Genomic DNA, 22,109 nt, shown 5'->3' on the forward strand with positions numbered 1-22,109 from the left:
CTGCTCCTTGGCTATAAGTCCCTACCCCTTCTTGTCTTATTTGCAATAGAGCTCAGTTCTACACTGGGGTCTCTTTTTCCTGATTGCAATAGTTCCTGAATAAAATCTGTTTTTACCGCTTTATCCACTGTCTAGCTCTGGTTTTCTTTACCGGAAGTCACAGTTAACACATGTGAAAACCCATTTGCAAAACAAATCCACAGGACTCAGTCCATGTGCTGTGAAGTCTTTGATTAAGGGCTTAAAAACAATGAAATGTAATAAATGGATCTGAATACAATTCAGGCAATAAAACACTTTGATTGGTTTTCATACTCAGCAAAAGTATTTTTACGGATTAAAAGATAAATAATCCTCACTCTACTAACTCCATGACACATTGAAACATTAGCCTAACTTGTGCAACTTTCAATGAAGCTACTCTCTTTGCGTAGGCACAGCCCTTTCTGCCAAGGTACAGGAGAGCAAACCCACGCATGAATTCCGTTCATCTCAGGGCATTTCTTTCTGTGGTTCTTAATGTGTCTTTGTGAAGGAACGCACACTCACAACAGCTGAAAATCTAACCCTCTAGATTTCATTTAGCTAACATCAGGCCAGTCTTCGGACTGAAACTAATGCCAACATATAGGAGGAAGGGAGAGGAATCACTGAATTGCAACCCTTTTAGACTTCCTCCATGATGAAGCAGAGGGGAGGACTATTGTTTGGGAGATGTGTGTGGGAGGTGAAGATTTCAGATTTTCTTTAAAATAATAATTGACTGCACAGGCAGCAGCAGAGCTGGCCTGTCCATTGTGGGATTGTCTCTGTGTTGGTATGAGGTCTGGCCAAGTTGGGGGCCTCAGCAGGGGATTGCTCAGTTGATCAAGTCTTAATTTGTCTTTTCCACCTTGGGTGGTGCTGTCTGTCCTTTTCATCTCCCAATCACCGACATGGTGGGAGATGTTGAGGGCAGTGCTGTGTTATCTTAAGGTTTCCTTCAAGAAAGCAAAACCAAACAAACAAGCAAACACTTTTTGCTTCCCAACTGTGCCCTCCTAGGGGAGATTCAAAGGCTCTTCTGAACCAGACAGGTGCTGATGTCTCTGCTGCCATTTGGATGTGGGTTTGGCGAAGGTGGCAGGAGTGAAGGGAAAGCAGAGGGAAGAGTTAGGCAGAGGGATCTTGATTGCCATTTCTTCCTGCTGCAGTCGCTTCAGACGGTTCAGCTTCCAGCCAGACAGTTTCTAATGGACCTGCACAGCATGCAAAAAAACCCTCCTTTGTAAAAATAACTTCTTTGATTTCTCCCAGCCTTGGGCCCTGTTTAGTTAGGGGCAATGACCGGGAGGCAAGTCGTTTCGGGCCTTGCTGGTAGAGTGAGGGGGAGATCGCCCATGGCTTCCCCAGCTGTACTGCCTGTGGAGCAAAGGGTTCAGAAGCAGAGCATTTTTAAAAATATAATAATAAAAAAAAATGAAAGAAAGAAGCCCTCTTTGAAAATCCTTACTGTTTCCCACTATCTCCTACAGCGATTGCCCTTTCATTAGTGTGGAAATCCAACAATGTGGAAATGGAGTGTTTTTTTTTTTGCTTTGATATCAGCCTAACCCTTGAGGCTAAACTTGTGGTAAGCCACCTATCCATGTTAGCTAAAATAAAGTTGTAGCTGGAATCACCACCTAGTCCTTTAGCAGTTGTACATTTTCATGTTTATCCTTTGAGGAGTGAGACAATAACCACATATTGTTTTATTATTCAGGATCCCCTGGGTTGCTGGCAACTGAAACCCAAATTGAATTTGTTTAAGAATAAAGGAGGAATTTATTGGGAAAATATTGGGATATTTTAAGTAACTGAAAGCGGGGTTAAGAGGTCATTCTATGAGAAAGACAAGGAACTAGCCAGAAATTTAACAATAAAATGAAATAAAACTGGAACCAGGACTCGAAGTGCTCCCTGGATTCCTTCTCTCTCTGTCTGCAGCTCTATCCCTCCTGGTATCCAGGGCTTTCTCTCTCATTGTAGATCTGAGTCTTACATACTGTGGGTTAAAACACCAAAGAGAGCCTGATTTTGTTCTTAATTCTAGATAGAAAAGTCTTGGGGAAGGCTCTGACTGTGCTGGCTTCAGGCAGGGGCCCCAGCCAGGTCCAGGCAACTCTAGTTAGTGGAGGCGGGGTCATGTAAGAACATGGCCACACTCCCCCCACTCCCTGAATCACATGTTTAGAGGGCGGAAAGGAGCAATTCCAAACAGGGAGCTTCTTTCTTGGAAGGAAGGATGGGTTCTAATCAAAGCAAGCAGCAGTCATTTACTAAACATACATAACATACTTGCATATGGACTTGAGAAATGTTTCTTAGGGATTTTGGCCATCTTGGTAATAATCAGAGTCTTGGTAAAAGTCAGAAATCAAAAACCTAATCAGATGCATCTATATGGCAAAAACTATAAGATTCTTTTATTTGTTTGTTTTTAACTCAAAACTCCAAAGATGACAGAAGATATTGAGAATGACTGGACCCACACTCTAAAGCAAACTAAATACACAGCAGTTACACTCGTATTTATATGTACCATAGTGCACGGGACTTCAATGAGTTCTTATATTCACCTCTAGTTTCTCCTCCCTAAGGAAGCAGTGACCACTGCGGATTGAAGCAGCTAAGGGGGTTTTCTAGGCTTACTTGGATTGGATTCTCTTTGGCATGCTCACTGTTGTTTTTTTCTTGCTTGATTTGGTCTGAGCTGAGATGTCCACTCTTTACTGGAGGACTGTCATGTTGGAGACTTGCCTCTGCTAGCTCACTGGATGGGCTGTGCTCACTGTGGCCTGCTTACCTGGATGAGTCAGTCAGCATGCTCTCAAAGGGTCCTATCTCTTTCTGCATGGGTGGCTATCTCTGCAAGGGCTGTGATGGTGGGTAAAATGTCCAAAGACCCATAGGCAGCATGAAATGCACCATTGTCCATTTATTCAACTCAGTGGTATCTGACATAAGACCACAGAACACACCTTCTCTCCACCACCCATCTTGCCTGACCCTACCTGCTGGCAGTATGTTGCCAGCAACCTGGATATTATTGTTAATTAATTCATACCTAACATGCAGTGGCTTATACTTGGTATTATTGAATGTTTAAGAATAGGCACAGAGCCTGAAATTGAGAAGTGAAAACTGCAAAATGGCTGGGTGGAAAAAATGATGGGACATGGAGCAGGCCTTTTGGTATTTTCCCTGTAGTTATCTTTTACAGATTAAATAAGATTAATATTCATGGTGAACCAAGAGCAATTAGCTACTCTGCATGTGTTACTGCTTCTTAGCCTATTCTAAACTCTGTTTTATGTATTTATTTTAAAGGACTTTGCCTTGATTAGGGCCATTCGTATAAGACCTTGTACTTTGCATATTTGCAATCATGTTTGCATGTTTGCATTTCTAAAGTTTTGAATTTCAAATCAGGCAACGAGTTTCAGCAAATATACTTCATGTACACATGACCGTAATCAGGGCGTGAGACTATACTACAATAAAATCCCAAAATGGCTTCTAGGAATAAAAGATTTTATGTTTTCTATTTATAATAAAAATTTGGGGTGAGGGTTGGCTTTATTTTAAAAACAGAATAATTCTGTATGTAATTTAAATGCAAAATTGTGAACTAGTATTTTTCTAATTGTATTCAAAATCTGAACCCCCTAATGGGGGCAAGGGAAGGTTGGAATATTCTTATCCATAATGATGACTGAACAATAGGCCTTTCCCCTTTTCTTTCCTCTGCTTCCCTGGGACAGCAGCGCCCACTGTCACGCACGTATCACTTACTCTCATACTGTTTTCCAGGATACTTGGCCAAGGCATCTTCTAACATAAGATGATTTCAGAAATAATTTTTATCAGATCATAGTTAATCTTTCTAACAGATCTATGAGGTAAACATCCCAGGCCCACTCACTACAAATGTCAGGGCTGCGATTTTTAGCCAGATTTTTTTGACTTTTAATCAAGGACCTTTTTCACTTCATTTATATTTCTCAAATTAAGGTCTGAAGATCCTTGAAAGTCTTCAGTCGTATTCTCAAGGGGCCTTGAGTTCTCTGTGAGAATTCAATTTTGTATTTTCATTTTGATGCTAATAATCAGTGAAGATCAACATATTTTGGTTCATTTGGATGATCAACTTAACGGAGAGCTTCCACATACTTTCAGGGCCTGCATTTTTATCTGTGTTTAAGATTTTCTTGGTGACAGGGAGTGACAGTTTCTTTGTCATAGAAAAATCATTGTAAATAATTTTTAAAAAAACAAAACACACAGACATGTGAATGTTGTATTCTCACCAAGTGAAGGTCCAATGACCTCATCACAGGATGTACCAAGGAAGGTTCTGCATAATGTAAATAGAGACAAGCAGTGGAAGCATTGAGTCACTGCGAAGCATGAGGCCAGCAGGCTGAACTCAGGAGAGCCTGGGCAGGGAGCACCACTTTCATGCTGTTGAGGGGAGTGACCATTCTGTATTTGTTCCATTAAATTAAAAGTATTCATTTGAATTGTATGACTTTCCTACATTTGTTCACCTATAAGTTTGTTTTGGTTTTATTGTGGCATGATGTCTATATGAAAACATTCTTTGTATCTAGTTTTAAGTTTACATATATTAAAAATACCATTTTAATAAAAATCACTTAGGGATGACATCAGAGGTCCATGAGAATGTCTTTCCCTTAAAGACGGTCACACATTATTCCATCAGCACTCCATCATAGGCTAAGTTTCCAAAGAAGTTTTAGGAAAGAGGAAAGTATATTTGATGGTTTTCGTTTTGTTTTGTTTTGTTCTTTTTTCTTTCTTTCTTTTTTTTTTTTTTGACAGAGTTTCGCGCTTGTTGCCCAGGCTGGAGTGCAATGGCGCGATCTTGGCTCACTGCAGCCTCTGCCTACCAGGTTCAAGCGATTCTCCTGCCCCAGCCTCCAAGTAGCTGAGATTGCAGGCGCCTGCCATCATGCCTAATTTTTTGTAGTTTTAGTAGGGACGGGGTTTCACCATGTTGGCCAGGCTGGTCGTGAATCCCTGACCTCAGGTGATCCACCCGCCTTGGCCTCCCAAAGGGCTGGGAGTACAGGCATGAGCCACTGCACCGGCCCATGTTTGAGTTTTATGCAATTTATGTTGGCGACTTGTTAACAGCACCAGAGGCCCTACCTTCAAAATATATCGAGTCCAGTTGCTTTTACTCCCTCTATTCTTAGTGCCTGGTCTAGTCACCATTTCTCAGCTGCCTGGATGACAGCCACAGCTCCCAGCTCCTGCCAACCCCTCTGTCCATTCTCAACCTACAACCAGAGGGAGGCTGCTCAAGCCTGAGCCTGATCCTGTGACTCCTCTTCTTCCCACCTGCTAAATGGCTCCCCTCTCTCTCAGAGTGACTGCCAAAGGCCCCCTTACCAGCAGGCCCTGCACTAGCCCCTGTGCCGCTCCAGCTTCTCCACGGCTCCCACTGTGCTCCCACCACTGCAGCCCCACTGACCCCTCCTTGCTCCTGGAACACACCAGGCCTACTCCTGCCTCGGGACCTTTGCACTTCCTTTCCCACTGCTTGGGAAGCTTTTCCCCAGATACCCAGTGGCTGCCTGCCTCCCTTGGCTCAAGTCTTCTCTCAAATTGCATGTTGGCAGTGATGCCTTCCTGACCACTCTGTATAAAACTGTAAACCCTAGGCTGGGCATGATGGCTCACGCCTGTAATCCCGGCACTTTGGGAGGCTGAAGTGGGCGGATCACCTGAGGTCGGGAGTTTGAGACCAGCCTGACCAACATGGAGAAACCCTGTCTCTACTAAAAATACAAAATTAGCTGGGCGTGGTGGCGCATGTCTGTAACCCCAGCTATGTGGGAGGCTGAGGGAAAAGAATCACTTGAACTCAGGAGGCGGAAGTTGCGGTGAGCCGAGATCGTGCCATTGAGTTCCAGCCTGGGCAACAAGAGCGAAACTCTGTCTCAAACAAACAAACAAACAAACAAAAATTGTGAACCCCACCCCTCCAGTGCTTCCCCCTCTTTCTCTGCTTCATTTTTCCCACATGACTTATCCTCAAACACACTATTTATTTAATGTATTTATGTATTTGATGCAGTAAAGGCAGAAGTTTACCCATTGCCTAATGACCCAGGGGACTTTTTGTTTAGATTTTCTTCTAATCTTATACTGTGTCCTTGTTACAAAATACAAAAGGTACAGAAGTGAATAGTAAGTCTTTCTTCATCCCAGTTTCTATGCTGTACTTTCTATGTATTTATCTTCTGTGTAATGACCCAGGGGACTTATATTTCTATGTAATGACCCAGGGGACTTTTTGTTTATATTTTCTTCTAATCTTATACTGTGTCCTTCTTACAAAATACAAAAGGTACAGAAGTGTATAGTAAGTCTTTCTTCATCCCAGTTTCTATGCTGTACTTTCTATGTATTTATCTTTTTGTTTTGTATTAATTCTGACATCAGCTTTGTTATAAATTGACATATAATCTTAGTAATATTAGTTCAAATTATTGTATTGCCATTACTTTATCTTTTCAGCATATGACAATTATTTGCTATTGTAAATAACACTGTGATAAACATCTTTGTGCTTGAAACTTTTCCATGTTTGGGTTATTTCTTTAAGATATATTCAAAGAAGTGGTATTCCTAGGCCAGTCCCTTGAATGGGCATTTTTGAGATTCCTTATTCATATTGCTAAATTAATTTTGTAAAAAGCCTATAAAAGGCTGGGCGCAGTGGCTCACACCTGTAATCCCAGCACTTTGGGAGGCTGAGGCAGGCAGATCACGAGGTCAGGAGATGGAGACCATCCTGGCTAACTCGGTGAAACCCTGTCTCTACTAAAAATACAAAAAAATTAGCTGGGTGTGGTGGCGGGCGCCTGTAGTCCCAGCTACTCGGGAGGCTGAGGCAGGAGAATGGCGTGAACCCAGGAGGCAGAGTGTGCAGTGAGCTGAGATCACGCCACTGCACTCCAGCCTGGGCGACAGAGTGAAACTCCGTCTCAACAACAACAATGGCCAGGCGCGGTGGCTCATGCCTCTAATCCCAGTACTTTGGGAGGCCGAGCGCGGCAGATCACCTGAGGTCAGGAGTTTAAGACCAGCCTGGCCAACACAGTGAAACCCTGTCTCTACTAAAAATACAAAAATTAGTTGGGTGTGGTGACACACGCCTGTAATCCCAGTTACTCGGGAGGCTGAGGCAGGAGAATTGCTTGAACCCAGGAGGCAGAGGTTGCAGTGAGCCGAGGTCGTGCCATTGCACTCCAGCCTGGGTAACAAGAGTGAAACTCTGTCTCAAAACAACAACAACAACAGTCTATAAAAATGTGCCATTCAAGGTCAGGCATTGTGGTTCAAGGCCTGTAATCCCAGCACTTTGGGAGGCCGAGGCAGGCAGATTGCTTGAGCCCAGGAGTTCAAGACCAGCGTGCCCAACATAGTGAAATGCTGTCTCTACTGAAAATACAAAAATTAGCCGAGTGTGGTGGTAAGCGCCTGTGGTTCCAGCTACTGGGGAGGCTGAGGCATGAGAATCGCTTGAACCCAGGAGGCAGAGGTTGCAATGAGCCAAGATTGGGCTACCACACTCCAGCCTGGGCAACAGAGCAAGACCCTGTCACACACACACACACACACACACACACACACACACACACACACACACGCCATTCGAACAGCAAAATCTGAAAGATTTTGACCAATTTATTTAGTTTTTTGAAACGGAGTTTCACTCTTTTGCCCAGCCTGGAGTGAAGTGGCACAATCTCGGCTCACTGCAACCTCTGGCACCTGGGTTCAAGCTATTCTCCTGCCTCAACCTCCTGAATAGCTGGGACTGTAGGCACCCACCACCACACCTGGCTAATTTTTGTGTTCTTAATAGAGACGGGTTTTGCCACGTTGGCCAGGCTAGTCTCAAACTCCTGACCTCAGGTGATCCACCTGCCTCAGCTTCCCAAAGTGCTGGGATTACAGGCGTGAGCCACCGCACCTGGCCTGATTTTTACCAATTTTTAAAATGTACCTTTAACAGACATTTTTTTTTTCAGACCCTCATTCTTGTGATGATAAAAGGGGCCAGAACCAATTGAGGGTTCTTTTAGAGCCTCTTCTCCAGCTACCCGGGTGGCCAAAGGTGGGGAAGAGGGGGCAGGAAGGGTCAGGGCATATGGGCCCTGAGAATCTTTTGGTTTCTGGCTCCACTTCTCTTTTGTAGGGTCTGCTGAGGCTTTGCTAGGCCCAGAGAGATACAAGCAAGGGGTTGGGGCTGTGGGGACTGGAATGGAATATAAATAAAAATCAATAATCATATGCCTAAAAGTGTTCCCTTCATGACCTTTCAGCCTTGGTCAAAGCATTTTGGGGTTTTTTTGTTTGTTTTTTATTTTTTATATTTTGTAGAGATGGGGTCTCCCTGTGTTGCCCAGGCTGGTCTCAAACTCCTGGGCTCAAATGACCCTCCCACCTTGGCCTCCCAAAGTGCTGGGATTATAGGTGTGAGCCACCGTGCCTGACTGGTCAAGGCATTTTGTATTGAAAATTTCCGTCTCAGACATAGACAGAATAATACCTAACACTTACACCATGTAAAAGGATGGACTTGGGCATTTAATGCTGCTTACATGGCCAGTGATACATAAGTCTAAAGAGTTGACTGCTCCAGCCGGGTGCAGTGGCTCATGCCTATAATCCCAGCACTTCGGGAGGCTGAGGCGGGCGGATCACCCAAGGTCAGGAGTTCAAGACCAGCCTGGCCAACATGGTGAAACCCCGTCTCTACTAAAAATACAAAGAAATTAGCCAGCCATAGTGATGGGTACCTGTAATCCCAGCTACTTGGGAGGCTGAGGCAGGAGAATCACTTGAACCCGGGAACTGGAGGTTGTAGTGAGCCAAGACCGTGCCATTGCACTCAAACCTGGGCAACAAGAACGAATCTCCGTCTCAAAAAAAGAGAAAAAAATTGTCTACTCCATTTAGTGATTAGTAATATTTCAGTGGAAAAGACCTCAACTAAGGATAATTGTTTGGATAAAAATATTTCAATTCCCATAGCAAGAAAAAAAATTTTCAATTCCCAATTCTATTGCTTCCCTATTTAAATGAAAGTACAGAAATCCATTAATTCTGTAGCACATGCCCGAGAGCAGATAATAGTCTAAAGCCTGCCTCCTAAGGAAGGGTTGTTGGTTCTTTCATTCTTTGCATTATTGAGAAAACTAAAAAATGTTAGTCTGTAAGATGATTTTGTTTTCTCCATTAGAAGAGAACAGAAGTAAATATAAGAAACGAGTAATATTTGTAGTCTCCAGAAAGGGGATGGCTTAGAAATTGGGATGAAGAAAGACTTACTCTTCACATCTGTACCTTTTGAATTTTGTAACAATGCATCTGTCAATAAAACAACAACGAAAGATGCACCTTATGTCTCCTGACACTGCCAAGAGGTCCTATCTCTATGGTCTTTGCTCTTCAACCAGGTGATCCCTTCAACCAGGTGAACACTACAAATCCCATTAATAGGGCTCTACAAAAAAATACAAAAATTAGCCGGGCATGGTGGCACATGCCTGTAATCCCAGCTACTTGGGAGGCTGAGCTGGGAAGACTGCTTGAGCCCAGGAGGCAGAGGTTGCAGTGAGCTGAGATGGCACCACTGAACTCCAGCCTAGGTGACAGAGTGAGTCCCTGTCTCAAAAACAAACAAACAAACAAACAAAAAACTAGTTTCGCCTGTTTCTTTCTATTTGCATAATGTGACTACTAGAAAGCTTAAAATTATATATGCGGCTTACAGTATATTTCTCTTGGACAACACTGTCTGGAGTTTATGGTGAGTCCAATGTGTCCAAGGACCTAAAGCTACTAGAGTGTGGTTAGCATGTGAAGGGCAAGGGGGTTGTGGCAAGGACAGGCCTGGATATAGGCAGTGATCACAGCAGGCATGATTGCCCTTGGAGGTCATTTCAAGGGTTCAGACCTTCCTAAGGGCATAGGAAGCTACTGGGGAGATTTCCTCAGGGCAGTGATAAGAACAGATCTGCATTTTAAAAAACACTTGGCTTCTGTAGGAAATTCGCAGGAGGGGCTGCTGCAATCATCCATAGCTGTTCTGTGCACTTAGACGAAAATCCAAATTCCTCATCTCAGCCTACAAGGCCCTTTGCATTGGACTCCAGCATCCTGCTGCCACCTCATCAAATGCCATGACCTCCTATTGTCTCTCTGAAACAGGGCAGAATCTTTTCCATCTCAGGACCTTCTCACTTGTAAATTCCCTTTGCCTGGAATGCTTTTCCTTGGCTCATCTCAGAACTGGCTGTTTGTAGTAACCAGAGGTATTTTTTTTTTTCAGCTTCTGTGTCACCTCCTCAGATAAGCCTTCTCTCACCCCCCTTCCTAAAATATCCACCTCCAGTTAATTATTTCCTTCATTGCACTTATCACTGTCTGAAATTATCTTAGGATTTATTTGTTTGCTTGTCTGTTGTCTATGTTTGTATATCAGGATATAAACTTCTGGAGAGCAAAGGCCTTGCTAGTCTAATTTGCTCTTTTGCATGACGATGGGCGCTTTGAGGATAGAAAGGGTACAGGGAAACCTGAAGACCAAGTGCAGGAGAAGGCCCAGGATAGAACTCTAAGGAGGGTAAGTGTGCAGGAGGTGAATGACAGAAGGAGAGCAGGCGCTGGAGACTGAAGGAGCATCCAGGCAGAAAGAGCTGCGTCCTGCCACAGAGGGCCATGGAAGAAAGGGTTTCAGGAAGGAGCTCTTGGTCAACAGCAGAAAGTGATGCCTGGAGGATAAGTATAGTGTCCACTGTCTATAGTGAGTAGGGGGCATTGGTAGCCTTGGGGGATGTTCTGTGGAGTGATGGGGTGGAAGGCAGATGGCAGTGAGCAGAAGCACAAGGAGGTGGTGGTGAAGTAGAGGGGGTGGATGTACAAACCTCCACTCCTCCAGGACATGTGACAGTGGGAGATCCAGGGATGGGGCTGGAGTTGGATATAGGGCCTTTGGAGGAATTTTTTTTTTTTTTTTAATCAAATGGGAGACAGTTGAGCTGATGGGCTGAAGCTGGAAAAGTTAAAGGAAAAGGAGAGATAGGAGATGATGGATGTCATGGAGTCTGTGAGAGGCAGGAGGGGAGGAATCAGAAGACTATAAGAGGATGGGCTTTAAATAGGAGAAGTAGGACAGTGCTTCCATTATAAGAGGAGAAAAGGCAGGATTTTTGTTTGTTTGTTTGTTTTGAGACTGAGTCTCACTCTGTCACCCAGGGTGGAGTGCAGTGGCACAATCACAGCACACTGCAACCCCCGCTTCCTGGGTTCAAGCGATTCTCCTGCCTCAGCCTCCTGAGTAGCTGGGATTACAGGCGTGTGCCACCACGCCCGGCTAATTTTTGTATTTTTAGCAGAGACAGGGTTTCACCGTGTTGGCCAGGCTGGTCTTGAACTCCTGACCTCAAGTGATCCACCCACCTGGGCCTCCCAAAGTACTGGGATTACAGGCGTGAGCCACTGTGCCCGGCCAGGATATTTACTCAACACTTATGATTGGCAGACAAGGAACATGGTCCCATCTCCAGAAGGCTGCAGTCTGGTTGGAGTGGCAAGACATGGCAACAAAGGAGAATAACTCAGTGTGTGATAAGCCTACAGGAAATGAGTGCTGTAGTATTTCAGAAGAGAGCAAGATTAACTCCTGATGCTGTGATCAAGGAAGTTTTCATGAGAAGTGGCATTTGATTTGGGACTTGAAAGCAGAGGAGCATTTTGCTAGCTGGAAAAATAAGTGGTAAAAGAAAATAAAGGAGAAGGAGGGTGCATTTCATGTAAATGGACTGGCATGAACAAAGGAATAAAGTAATGTATTTTAATTGGTTTATCCTTTTGGCAAAGAAACAGGGACAATTTTTTTTTTTTGGTCTATACTCTGATAAAACACGGCAATTTGGAGGAAGAAAAAGACTTTAGAGATTATCTCATCAAATGTCCTTTTTTTTCTAGGTATGAAAACTGAGGTGCAGAAAGAAATAACTATTGAAAGTCACAAAACTGGTAAGTGACAGAGTTGGGCTCTGGCTCACAAGTGTAGCTTCCACAATAACATTATTGTACAGGTTGTAAGGATAGAATATATTTAGTAAAACCACACCAAATTTTGTTGATTTACATCAGAAGTGCAAGGGAGTAAAGACTAGATGAATTTTTAGATTTTTTTTAAAAAAGAAATATAGTTGTAATCCCAGCATTTTGGGAGACTGAGGCAGGAGGATTATTTGAGCCCAGGAGTTCAAGACTAGCCTGGGCAAAAACTGAGACTTCCTCTTTACAAACAAGCAAAAAATTAGCCAGGTGTGGTGGTGCATCTGTAGTCCCAGCTACTTGGAAGGCTGAGGTGGGAGGATCACTTAAGCCCACGTGGTTGAAGCTGCAGTGAGCCATATTCACACCACTTCAGTCTGAATAACCAAGTGAGATCTTGTGTCAAAAAAGAAATACAGTTATGTAGTCATAGAGATTACAATTCCAACAAAGTTTTGCTGCACAGGCGTGTCATTGCAACCTACATAAATGGAGAGACAAGAATGATTTGTTATTGAGAGATTAACTGATGACTTCCTGCTATTCACCAGACTTATCCTGGTCTCCAATGTCATGGCCAAATTAAGCCCCAATTGGCCAAAAGTGAAATTGAAAAAAAAATCTATGTTAACTCAAAGTATGAATTCACAAAAGAGCAGGAGAAAGATGATGAGAAGGTATTAGTTTCCTATGGCTGCTATAACAAGTTAGCACTTTTGGGGCTTCAAACAACACAGATTTATTATTTTACAGTTCTGAAGACCAGAAGTCTAACACAGGTCTCACTGGGCTGAATCAACTTTTGGCACAGCTACATTCCTTCCTGGAGGTTGTAGAGGAGAATTTGTTTTCTGCCTTTTCTGACTTCCAAAGACTGCCCACTTTCCTTGGCTTGTGGCCCTCCTCCTCTTCTGTTAAAGCCAGTGACATTGCATCTCCCTCAGGGAACTTTATCACCCCCCCTGACCACAGCTGAAAAAGGTTCTCTGCTTTTAAGACTCATGTGATTAGACTGGGCACAGTGGCTCACGCCTGTAATCCCAGCACTTTGGGGGACCGAGGCAGGCAGATCACTTGAGGCCAGGAGCTCAAGACCAGTCTGGCGAACATAGCAAAACCCCGTCTCTACTTTAAAAACTACAAAAATTAACCAGGCAGGCCCCTATAATCCCAGCTACTAGGGAGGCTGAGGCATGAGATTCGCTTAAGCCCGGGAGGTGGAGGTTGCAGTGAGCTGAGATTGAGCCACTGCACTCCAGCCTGGGCGACAGAACAAGACTCTCATCTCAAAAAAAAAAAAAAAGACTCATGTAATTAGATTGGGAAATTGGATAATTCAGGCTTCTCTCCTTGTGTCAAAGTTCTTAACCTTAAAATCACATCCATAAGGTCCCTTTGCCACAGAAAGAACAATTTCACAGGCTCTGGCATTAGGATATGGACATATTTGGGGATCCATTATTATTTTGCCTAATACAAAGAAGAAGGAGGAGGAAAGGACATACTGTGAATTATTAGAGAGATGACTTATAAATAATTAGAAAAGAAAATGCGCATCAAGAGCCAGTATAAATTCATTAAATCATAGCAGATATTTTCTTGTGTAGCGGAGTTACTAGGCAAATAGATATGGGGAATGCCAGAGACAAATTGATCCTCCGGTTTTTCTCTTAGGATGTGCTTGTGGAAATATAATAGCATTTGTGTAGGGTGTCAATGCAGCACGTCTATTCACAACTCATTAAACAACTGCTGATAACTGGGAACAGGCATAAACCTGATGAAGGTCTCCTGGTGTGTCATGGGGGTGTCTGTCCTTGGTCCATCTATCTGTAGCATGACCAGCAACCAGGATGAAGACTGGAAGGTCAGGTGTATCTGATCTGCAGGTGACACAACAGTATATAAATCTAAAGAAAATCTCAATACACTGGGAAGATAAGATGAACACACATTAATGTTACAATAGTAAACGTGAAGTCTGAAATGTCAGGGAGAAAATCAGTTGAATAAAGACAGGATGGGACTGAATTTGGTGTCAGTTTCTGTGGAAAATTAAAAACAAGGCTGGGTGCAGTGGCTCACACCGGTAATCCCAGCACTTTAGGAGGCCGAGGTGGGCAGATCACCTGAGATCAGCAGTTCGAGACCAGCCTGGCCAACATAGTGAAACACCGTCTCTACTGAAAAATACAAAAAAATTACTCGGGCTTAGTGGTGGGCACCTGTAGTCTCAGCTACTCGGGAGGCCAAGGCAGGAGAATCGCTTGAACTCAGGAGGCAGAGTTTCCAGTGAGCCAAGATAGCACCATTGCACTCCAGCCTGGGTGCCAAAAAGAGACTCTGTTTCAAAAAAAAAAAAAAAAAAAAAGCAATTGCTGTGTCTGTGAAAGTAAAAATTATATTAAGGGCATCAATTAGCAATTTTTTTTTTTTGAGACAAAGTCTTTCTCTGTCCCCCAGGCTGGAGTGCAGTGGCGCGATCTCTGCTCACTGCAACCTTTGCCTCCCAGGTTCAAGAGATTCTTGTGCTTCAGCCTCCCTAGTAGCTGCGACTACAGGCATGTGCCCCTACGCCTGGCTAATTTTTGTAGTTTTAGTAGAGATGGGGTTTCACCATATTGGCCAGGCTGGTCTCGAACTCCTGACCTCAAATGATACGCCCACCTCAGCCTCCCAAAGTGCTGGGTGTGAGCCACTGTGCCCAGCCCAATAGCAATTTTTTGAGCATCTACTATGTACCAGGTACTGTGCTAGGGGGCTTTACATGTCATATATTTTCACCCTCACCAAAAAATCTATAAGGAAATAATGATTATCTCTGTTTCACAGATGAAGTTAGGATTCAGAGACGTGAAGCAACTTGTCCAAGATTACAAAATCATCTATTTATATGAACTTGGGTCTGACTCCAAAGACAAGTGTTTTCAAAAGGCCAAGGAATTGTAGTTGCATTAGAAAAAGTCAGTATCCAGCCAGGCGCAGTGGCTCACGCCTGTAATCCCAGCACTTTGGGAGGCCGAGGCGGGCAGATCACCTGAGGTCAGGAGTTAGAGACCAGCCTGACCAACATGGAGAAACCCCATCTCCACTAAAAATACAAGATTAGCCAGGTGTGGTGGTGTGTGCCTGTAATCCCAGCTACTCGGGAGGCTGAGGCAGGAGAATCACTTGAACCCGGGAGGTGGAGGTTGCAGTGAGCTGAGATCACGCCATTGCACTCCAGCCTGGGCAGCAAGTGTGAAACTCCATCTAAGAAAAAAAAAAAGTGAGTACCCAGGTCATTCTAGAAAACATCTGTGATAGATTTTCTATTTTGATTTCCTCACTTTAAGAGGGGCTTTGACAAACTTGAATGTGTTTAGAGGAGTGTGACCAGGGTTCTGAATGTTTTAGATGCTAAATCATATGAGGAGTAATTGAGTGAACTTGGTATGTTTTGCCAAAATATCTTGAGGTCAGGGTGGATAGCACAAAAACTTAATACTCCCTAAAAATATTTGAAGACAGAACAAAATTTTCTCTTCTGGAAGTAGTGCAGCAATTTCGATTCAAGAGAACTTGATCATAATGATTTATGTCATGAAGTCACCATTCAAGGACAGGCTTAGTGTGAGTTTCTTGGAAGTAGCGACCAAAGTGCTTTCATCTTTGGAGTTATATAAGTGGTGCTTGGCAAGAACAGGTGCTCAATTTGTGTCTGTTGAATGCATGAACAAGTGACTTTGTCAGGGATATCATACAAGATATTAGCAAATTAAGAAGCAAGTTAGAAGAGGTGAACTTTAGAGTTATTTCGAAGTTCGGGATTTTTCTTTGATTTTAGATTGTTGACTTGAGATAAGTAGGGGAAACAAGCTCCGGGTCTGCTGCCTTTTTTTTGCCTCATTGGTAAGTCAAAGCAAAATTCTAACACTCTGATTGACACTAAGTTCTAATGACCTGAATATCAACATCAAAAGTATTTCATATTTGCAATACGAATAGGTTTCTTTCTAAACACATTGACATTTTAATTGTTCCTTAAAAAAATTTTTTTAGAGACAGGGTCTCACTTTGTCACCCAGGCTAAAGTGCACTGGTACCATCATAGCTCACTGCAGCCTCAAACTCCTGACTGCAATCGATCCTCCCGAATCACTGAGATTACAGGCACAAGCCACTGTGCCCGGCTGACATTTTAATTGTTCTTGAGTTGCCCCCACTATTTTTTTTCTGCATTCTTGCAGGGTTGATTGGCTAAATCATAGAAAAACAAATTAAATTTGCAATCTAGCCAATTTCTGTAAACAAGCTGGCAGTATAAGGGTCCCGAGGGGTTGTAGCTACGACAACAGCTGCCTAGAATAAGTGGAATCTGTTTAGAGGGCTCATATAGGAAGTGAGTCATACATTGTGGCGCAGTAAAGATGACCAGGAGGATACAGACAGGGAAGGGGATATCACAGAACTGGCCCAGAGTCAGCGTGACCTATTTTATAATCTGAAGAACTCCAGTAAAGGCTACTATCCAGCTTGAATGTATTCAAAATAATGTTGAGGCCATATACATGTATATCAAAATCCTATCTTAATACAACCAAATATGTTAATATTACTTATTTGTGGTTCCAATGGAGCAGACAGCTGAATTTCTCTTAATATTTTTGCGTATCTTTTGTGCTATTTTGATGCTCAGCTATTGGACCCCGTTAGTTGGATCCCATTAAGTTAGCAAGACTGCTATACTTTTAGATCCATCCCCCACATGCCAGTATTTTATACTCAGTTATTTTGAACCCCTGCCATTTAACTCTTTCAAAGTTTATTATAATATGAGACCATGTCACCATAGGCACATAGAAGTGACTTATATGTAGAGTTATTTAGCCCTTTGGAATGTGCCTCGTTGGAATTTAATCCTTTAGAATTTCCAAGTTATTTGCCATTACATTCATTGTAGCTAGCAACCACTTCCTCCTTTGTCCTGGTGCTTGAAATTTCCACTTTTAGGGTTATTGTTTAGTTTTCAGATAACTCTGTTTACTTGGGAAGAGTAATCTACTAAAGCACCTTGATAGAGTTAGTTTATCAGATTAGTTTGCCTCTCTTTCCCAGCATCCTTTGTGTATCACTCAGGGTCTCTTTAGCAAACTGATGGCATTTTCAAGCTGAATAATTGGGGATTATTTATTTATTTATTTATTTATTTATTTAATTATTATTTTTTGAGACAGAGTTTCACTCTTGTTGCCCAGGCTGGAGTGCAATGGCGGGATATCGGCTCACCGCAACCTCCACCTTCCGGGTTCTAGTGATTCTTCTGCCTCAGCCTGTGGAGTAGCTGGGATTACAGGCATGCGCCACCACGCCTGGCTAATTTTGTATTTTTAGTAGAGATAGGGTTTCTCCATGTTGGTCAGGCTGGTCTTGAACCCCTGACCTCAGGTTATCCGCCCGCCTCGGCCTCCCAAAGAGCTGGGATTACAGGTGTGAGCCACCACGCCTGGCCGTAATTGGGGAGATTTTAATAAAAGAGTTATTTTAAAAGTGTGTATGGCTTAGGAAAAGCAAGAAGGACTAGGACAGTACCCCTGGCTAGTATCAGCAAGGCTTCCTTACCACATCTGGCCCTGATAGGTAGGGAGGGCCATTGCTGGAACCTGAAGAGGTAGTTGGTAGAGGGATGAAGCAGGGAGTGAGCTGGAGAATAAATAACTGGATGTCATTCTCTTCTCTCCTTCTGTCTGCTGGTAGGCTTTCTCGCGAACTAAACCAAAGCAAAACCAGAGGGCAAGGAAGCCCATTGGCATAGTCCATATAGGTCAGTCTCCTGGGGTGGGATAGACAGTGGATCTGGAGGGGCAAAAGGAAGAAATCTAGTGCAACCTGTAACAAAGTTGATGTTCCCAGGGCACTGTGCTTGACCTCTTTCTTACACCAACTATTCCCCCATGCCATTTCTTTCTTTTTTTTGAGATGGAATTTTGCTCTTGTTGCCTAGGCTGAAGTGCAATGGCGCTATCTCTGCTCACCCCATCCTCCTCCTCCCGGGTGCAAGTGATTCTCCTGCCTCAACCTCCTGAGTAGCTGGGATTACAGGCATGCGCCACCACGCCCAGCTAATTTTGTATTTTTAGTAGAGACGGTTTCTCCATGTTGGTCAGGCTGGTCTCTAACTCCCGACCTCAGGTGATCTGCCCACCTCAGCCTCCCAAAGTGCTGGGGTTACAGGTGTGAGCCACTGCGCTTGCCTCCCACGCCATTTCCTTTTCTTTCTTTTTTTTTTTTTTTTTTTTGAGACGGAGTCTCGCTCTGTTGCCCAGGCTGGAGTGCAGTGGCGCGATCTCGGCTCACTGCTGCAAGCTCCACCTCCCGGGTTCACACCATTCTCCTGCCTCAGCCTCCCGAGTAGCTGGGACTACAGGCTAATCATGCCATTTCATTTATGGTTTTTACTACTCCCCTCCCTCCACATGCCAAAGTCCAAATAAGTCCACCTGGTCTTTCCATACGCACTTAATCCTCAACGTGCCCTGAGCAAACTCATTAAAACTCATCATCTCTATGCCCTTTATCCAACCTGCTTCTCCTCTTGTATTCTGTATCCTAGTTAAGATATCACTATCCTGGTGCCCAAGTCAGAAATCCAAAAATTATTTCATACCATAATCTTTCTCTTAGCCCCAATATCCAATAATCAATTCTGCTGATTTTACCTCTAAACTATTTCTCCATATAGCTACTTTTTTTCCACTCCCGCTTTTCTGGTTTAGGTCATCACTGCCTCTTATAACATGTCTCTTGGCCTCTAGTGAGTTCACTCTTGAAACAATTAGTCACATTGCTATAGAGGGTGCATTTAGAAATAAAATATATTTCATTCATTCATTTATTTGGAAGTGATATTGTGCTAAGCACTGGACATTTGGGAATGAATAGATATGTTCTCTGCATTCAGTTGTATCTCGTGGTAGAGAGACAGAAGTACAGATTGGTAGGTGCAATGACAGAATTATAAACAAGGCACTTAGCTTATAATAGGGGTAAATGTGGTAGAGAAAGCAACACCTACATTTAGCCCTGAACAACTAACAGGGGTTAACCAGGTAAAAAGAAGGAGAGGAGAGACAGCCAGGGAAAGAAGTTTCAGACTATGTGTGCAAGCTGGTACAAGTTCTGGAGTGAGAGAGGGCATAAAGAACTAGAGGAATTTAAAGTAATATATTGTGTGTGAAGCAGAAAGTGTGAAATCGGTATCAGATGATGAATTTTGTTGAGGACTTTGGACTTTATCTCAAAGATTATGGAGACCCCTGGAAGACTTTAGATTGAAGTTTGACATGATCATATTTGTGCTTTGGAGGGATTATTCTTGCAGTTATTTGGTGAATAGACTTGAAAGGGGATAAGACTAGAGGCAAATTAATTGTGAGACATGTCTTTCACCTTCTGCCATGATTGTGAGGCCTCCCCAGCCACATGGAACTGTAAGTTCATTAAACCTCTTTCTTTTGTAAAAAAAAAAAAAAATAAAAAAAAAAAGACTAGAAGACTAGAGGCAAATTAGCCAACTGTAAGGAGCTCTGACTGAACTAAGGAAGTGGCACTGGATATGGAGTAATCAGAACTATATTAAAGTGAGATTACTTATAGGACACTAAAAGAGACTGAATTGGGAGGGTAAAGGAGTGAAAGGAACCAAGACTGGTGCTTAGGAGCCTAGCTTGAGCAATTGGGTGGACAGTGCTAGTATTCACTAAGGTAGGAAATTTGGAAAGATAAGGCATTAGCAGAGTCAGGTGATTAACTTAATTTTGGACATGCTGAATTTGTGATTCCTATGGGCCATTTTCATGGAGATGAGTTGGATGGTCATGCCTAGATTTTCAATTATGATAGAAGATGAAACTTTTCAAGGAATGCCTATTGAACGAAAATAGGCTCCAGAAAGGACCAACATATAAAGCTTATTAGAAGAAAGAAAGAATAAATGTTTAGTAAACTAGGAGAAAAAGTTTTCAGTTTACTTTATCAAGCTCCGCCTCCCAGGTTCATGTCATTCTCCTGCCTCAGCCTCCTGAGTAGCTGGGACTACAGGCGCCTGCCACCACGCCCAGCTCATTTTTTTGTATTTTTAGTAGAGATGGGGTTTCACCGTGTTAGCCAGGATGGTCTAGATCTCCTGACCTCGTGATCCACCCACCTCAGCTTCCCAAGGTGCTGGGATTACAGGTGTGAGCCATCGCGCCCTGCCAAGGTCCAAGTTCTCATGTTAAAATTTTTCTCTTCAACTTCATCTCAGGCCCATTCCCAACTTAACATTTTAAGCTCTGTTAGTACCAAACTGCTGCTGATCCTCCATGTATATTGGGTCTCTGTTTCTTGGATGTCCATTTACTGCTTGCTTTCAGTGTTTGCTTTGCCTGAAATACCTGTTCTTTCTCCCCATCCTCCTCCTCCCGTCCTCCTCCTCCTCTTACTTCTTTCCTCCTCCTCCTCCTCCTTCTTCTTCTTCCTCTCCTTTCTACTTACGCTTTCTTCTTTCTTCTTTTTTTTGTAGAGACAAGGTCTCACTATGTTGCCTAGGCTGGTCTTCAACTCCTGGCCTGAAGTTATCCTCTCATCTTGGACTGCCAAAGTGCTGGGATTTGGCACCACTGAGCCAGATCCCAGGCGTGAGCCACTGAGCCTGGCTTGTTCTTCCTTCTTTATAGGCTTAAAAACCTTCAAAAATTATCTCAAGATTATCCACTCCAGGAAGAACTTGAGCCTCATTGATTGAATTGGTGCACTTCTCCTCCCTTCGTATAGCATTTTCTTTATGTGTCTATCCTAGCACTTCTCACACAGTATTGAATTCATCTGTCTACCTGGCTCATCATACAAATTGTTCCATGAGTTCAAGGATCATGCTGCATGCTGGATTCCCCAGGAAGCTGATTCTGAGATGGAGTTTAGTGTACTAAATATTTATGTGGGCCTTTGGATCATCACCTGTGAAAAGGAAGAGAAGGAAGCAGGAGTGGACCTAGGGTGAAGTGAAGCTCTGATGCAAACCTGACAACTGCCTCACCTGACACCATGAAGAGCTCTGGAGCTAGAATGGCCTTTTGTTGTTCTGAATTGGTGTGAGGTAGCTAGGTCTTTACACCCCTGCCGCCACCCATTATTGGGTATGGGCCAACCAGGAAGGGGCATGACCATGAGTGATGCAGCTCTGCAGCTGAAGCAATAACTGAAGAGGCTGACAGCTGAGGGCCATCTGCTGACAGCACTCCCTGCAGCTGGGCAGCACATCCTTTCTCAAAAGGGGATCAAGGCAGTTGCATCTCCGTGTCCACCATGGACTATATATTTTTTCTTTGCATTCCTAGGGCCTCCCATAGTATATGGCACATAGTAGGCAAAACTGGAGGTCTGTAGGGCAAATTCAGCTAGTAGATGAGTATTGTTTTTTCACCCACAAAGGGATTTTTAAAAATTAGTTGTCAACATTTAAAAATAAAAAGATTTCACATTGAAATCATCATATTTTCTAGCTTTTCTTGAAAAATCAAAGCATCTGGCAACACTAGATCTTTTTCTGAGATGGAGACTGTGGGCTGGAGCCGAGCCAAGGTTGTCCTCAGACAGGCTTCTGAGCTCAAGGTCTCCAGACACACACCTTCCCCAGTCCTTGAGACATGGAGCCCTGCCTGCTGCATGCATTTACGTTACCTGTTACCTGTAGTCCTTTGAGTTTGCCACCCCTATTAGTTATTAAAGAAATGTTTATTGAACTGAGCAAACATTAACATCACTGCATTATACTTCTCAAGGGATATTCATGTACGTTCATTTATTTAATCCTTAAAACAACCCTGAAAACTAGATGGTATGATCACCCCCATTTTACAGATGAGGACACTGAATCCCAGAGTGGCTCAGTGATTGCCCAAGGTCTCTAGCTGGGAAAGTGGTAGGATTATGACTTGAAATAAAATAAAATGTTTTTA

General features: G+C 43.3%; 1 long non-coding RNA gene across 1 annotated transcript in view; it reads left to right on the top strand.

The window, feature by feature from the left end:
• Positions 1 to 21,637, top strand: part of LOC129524417 (uncharacterized) — a 76,238-nt gene extending 54,601 nt beyond the window's left edge. The window contains exon 4 of the long non-coding RNA XR_008668170.2: positions 20,675 to 21,637. This is a non-coding gene — a long non-coding RNA (uncharacterized lncRNA). The remainder of the gene's footprint in view (positions 1 to 20,674) is intronic.
• Positions 21,638 to 22,109: the final 472 nt, after the last annotated feature.

Source organism: Gorilla gorilla, chromosome 13 (genome assembly GCF_029281585.2).
Source record: "Gorilla gorilla gorilla isolate KB3781 chromosome 13, NHGRI_mGorGor1-v2.1_pri, whole genome shotgun sequence".
Taxonomy (NCBI): domain Eukaryota; kingdom Metazoa; phylum Chordata; class Mammalia; order Primates; family Hominidae; genus Gorilla; species Gorilla gorilla.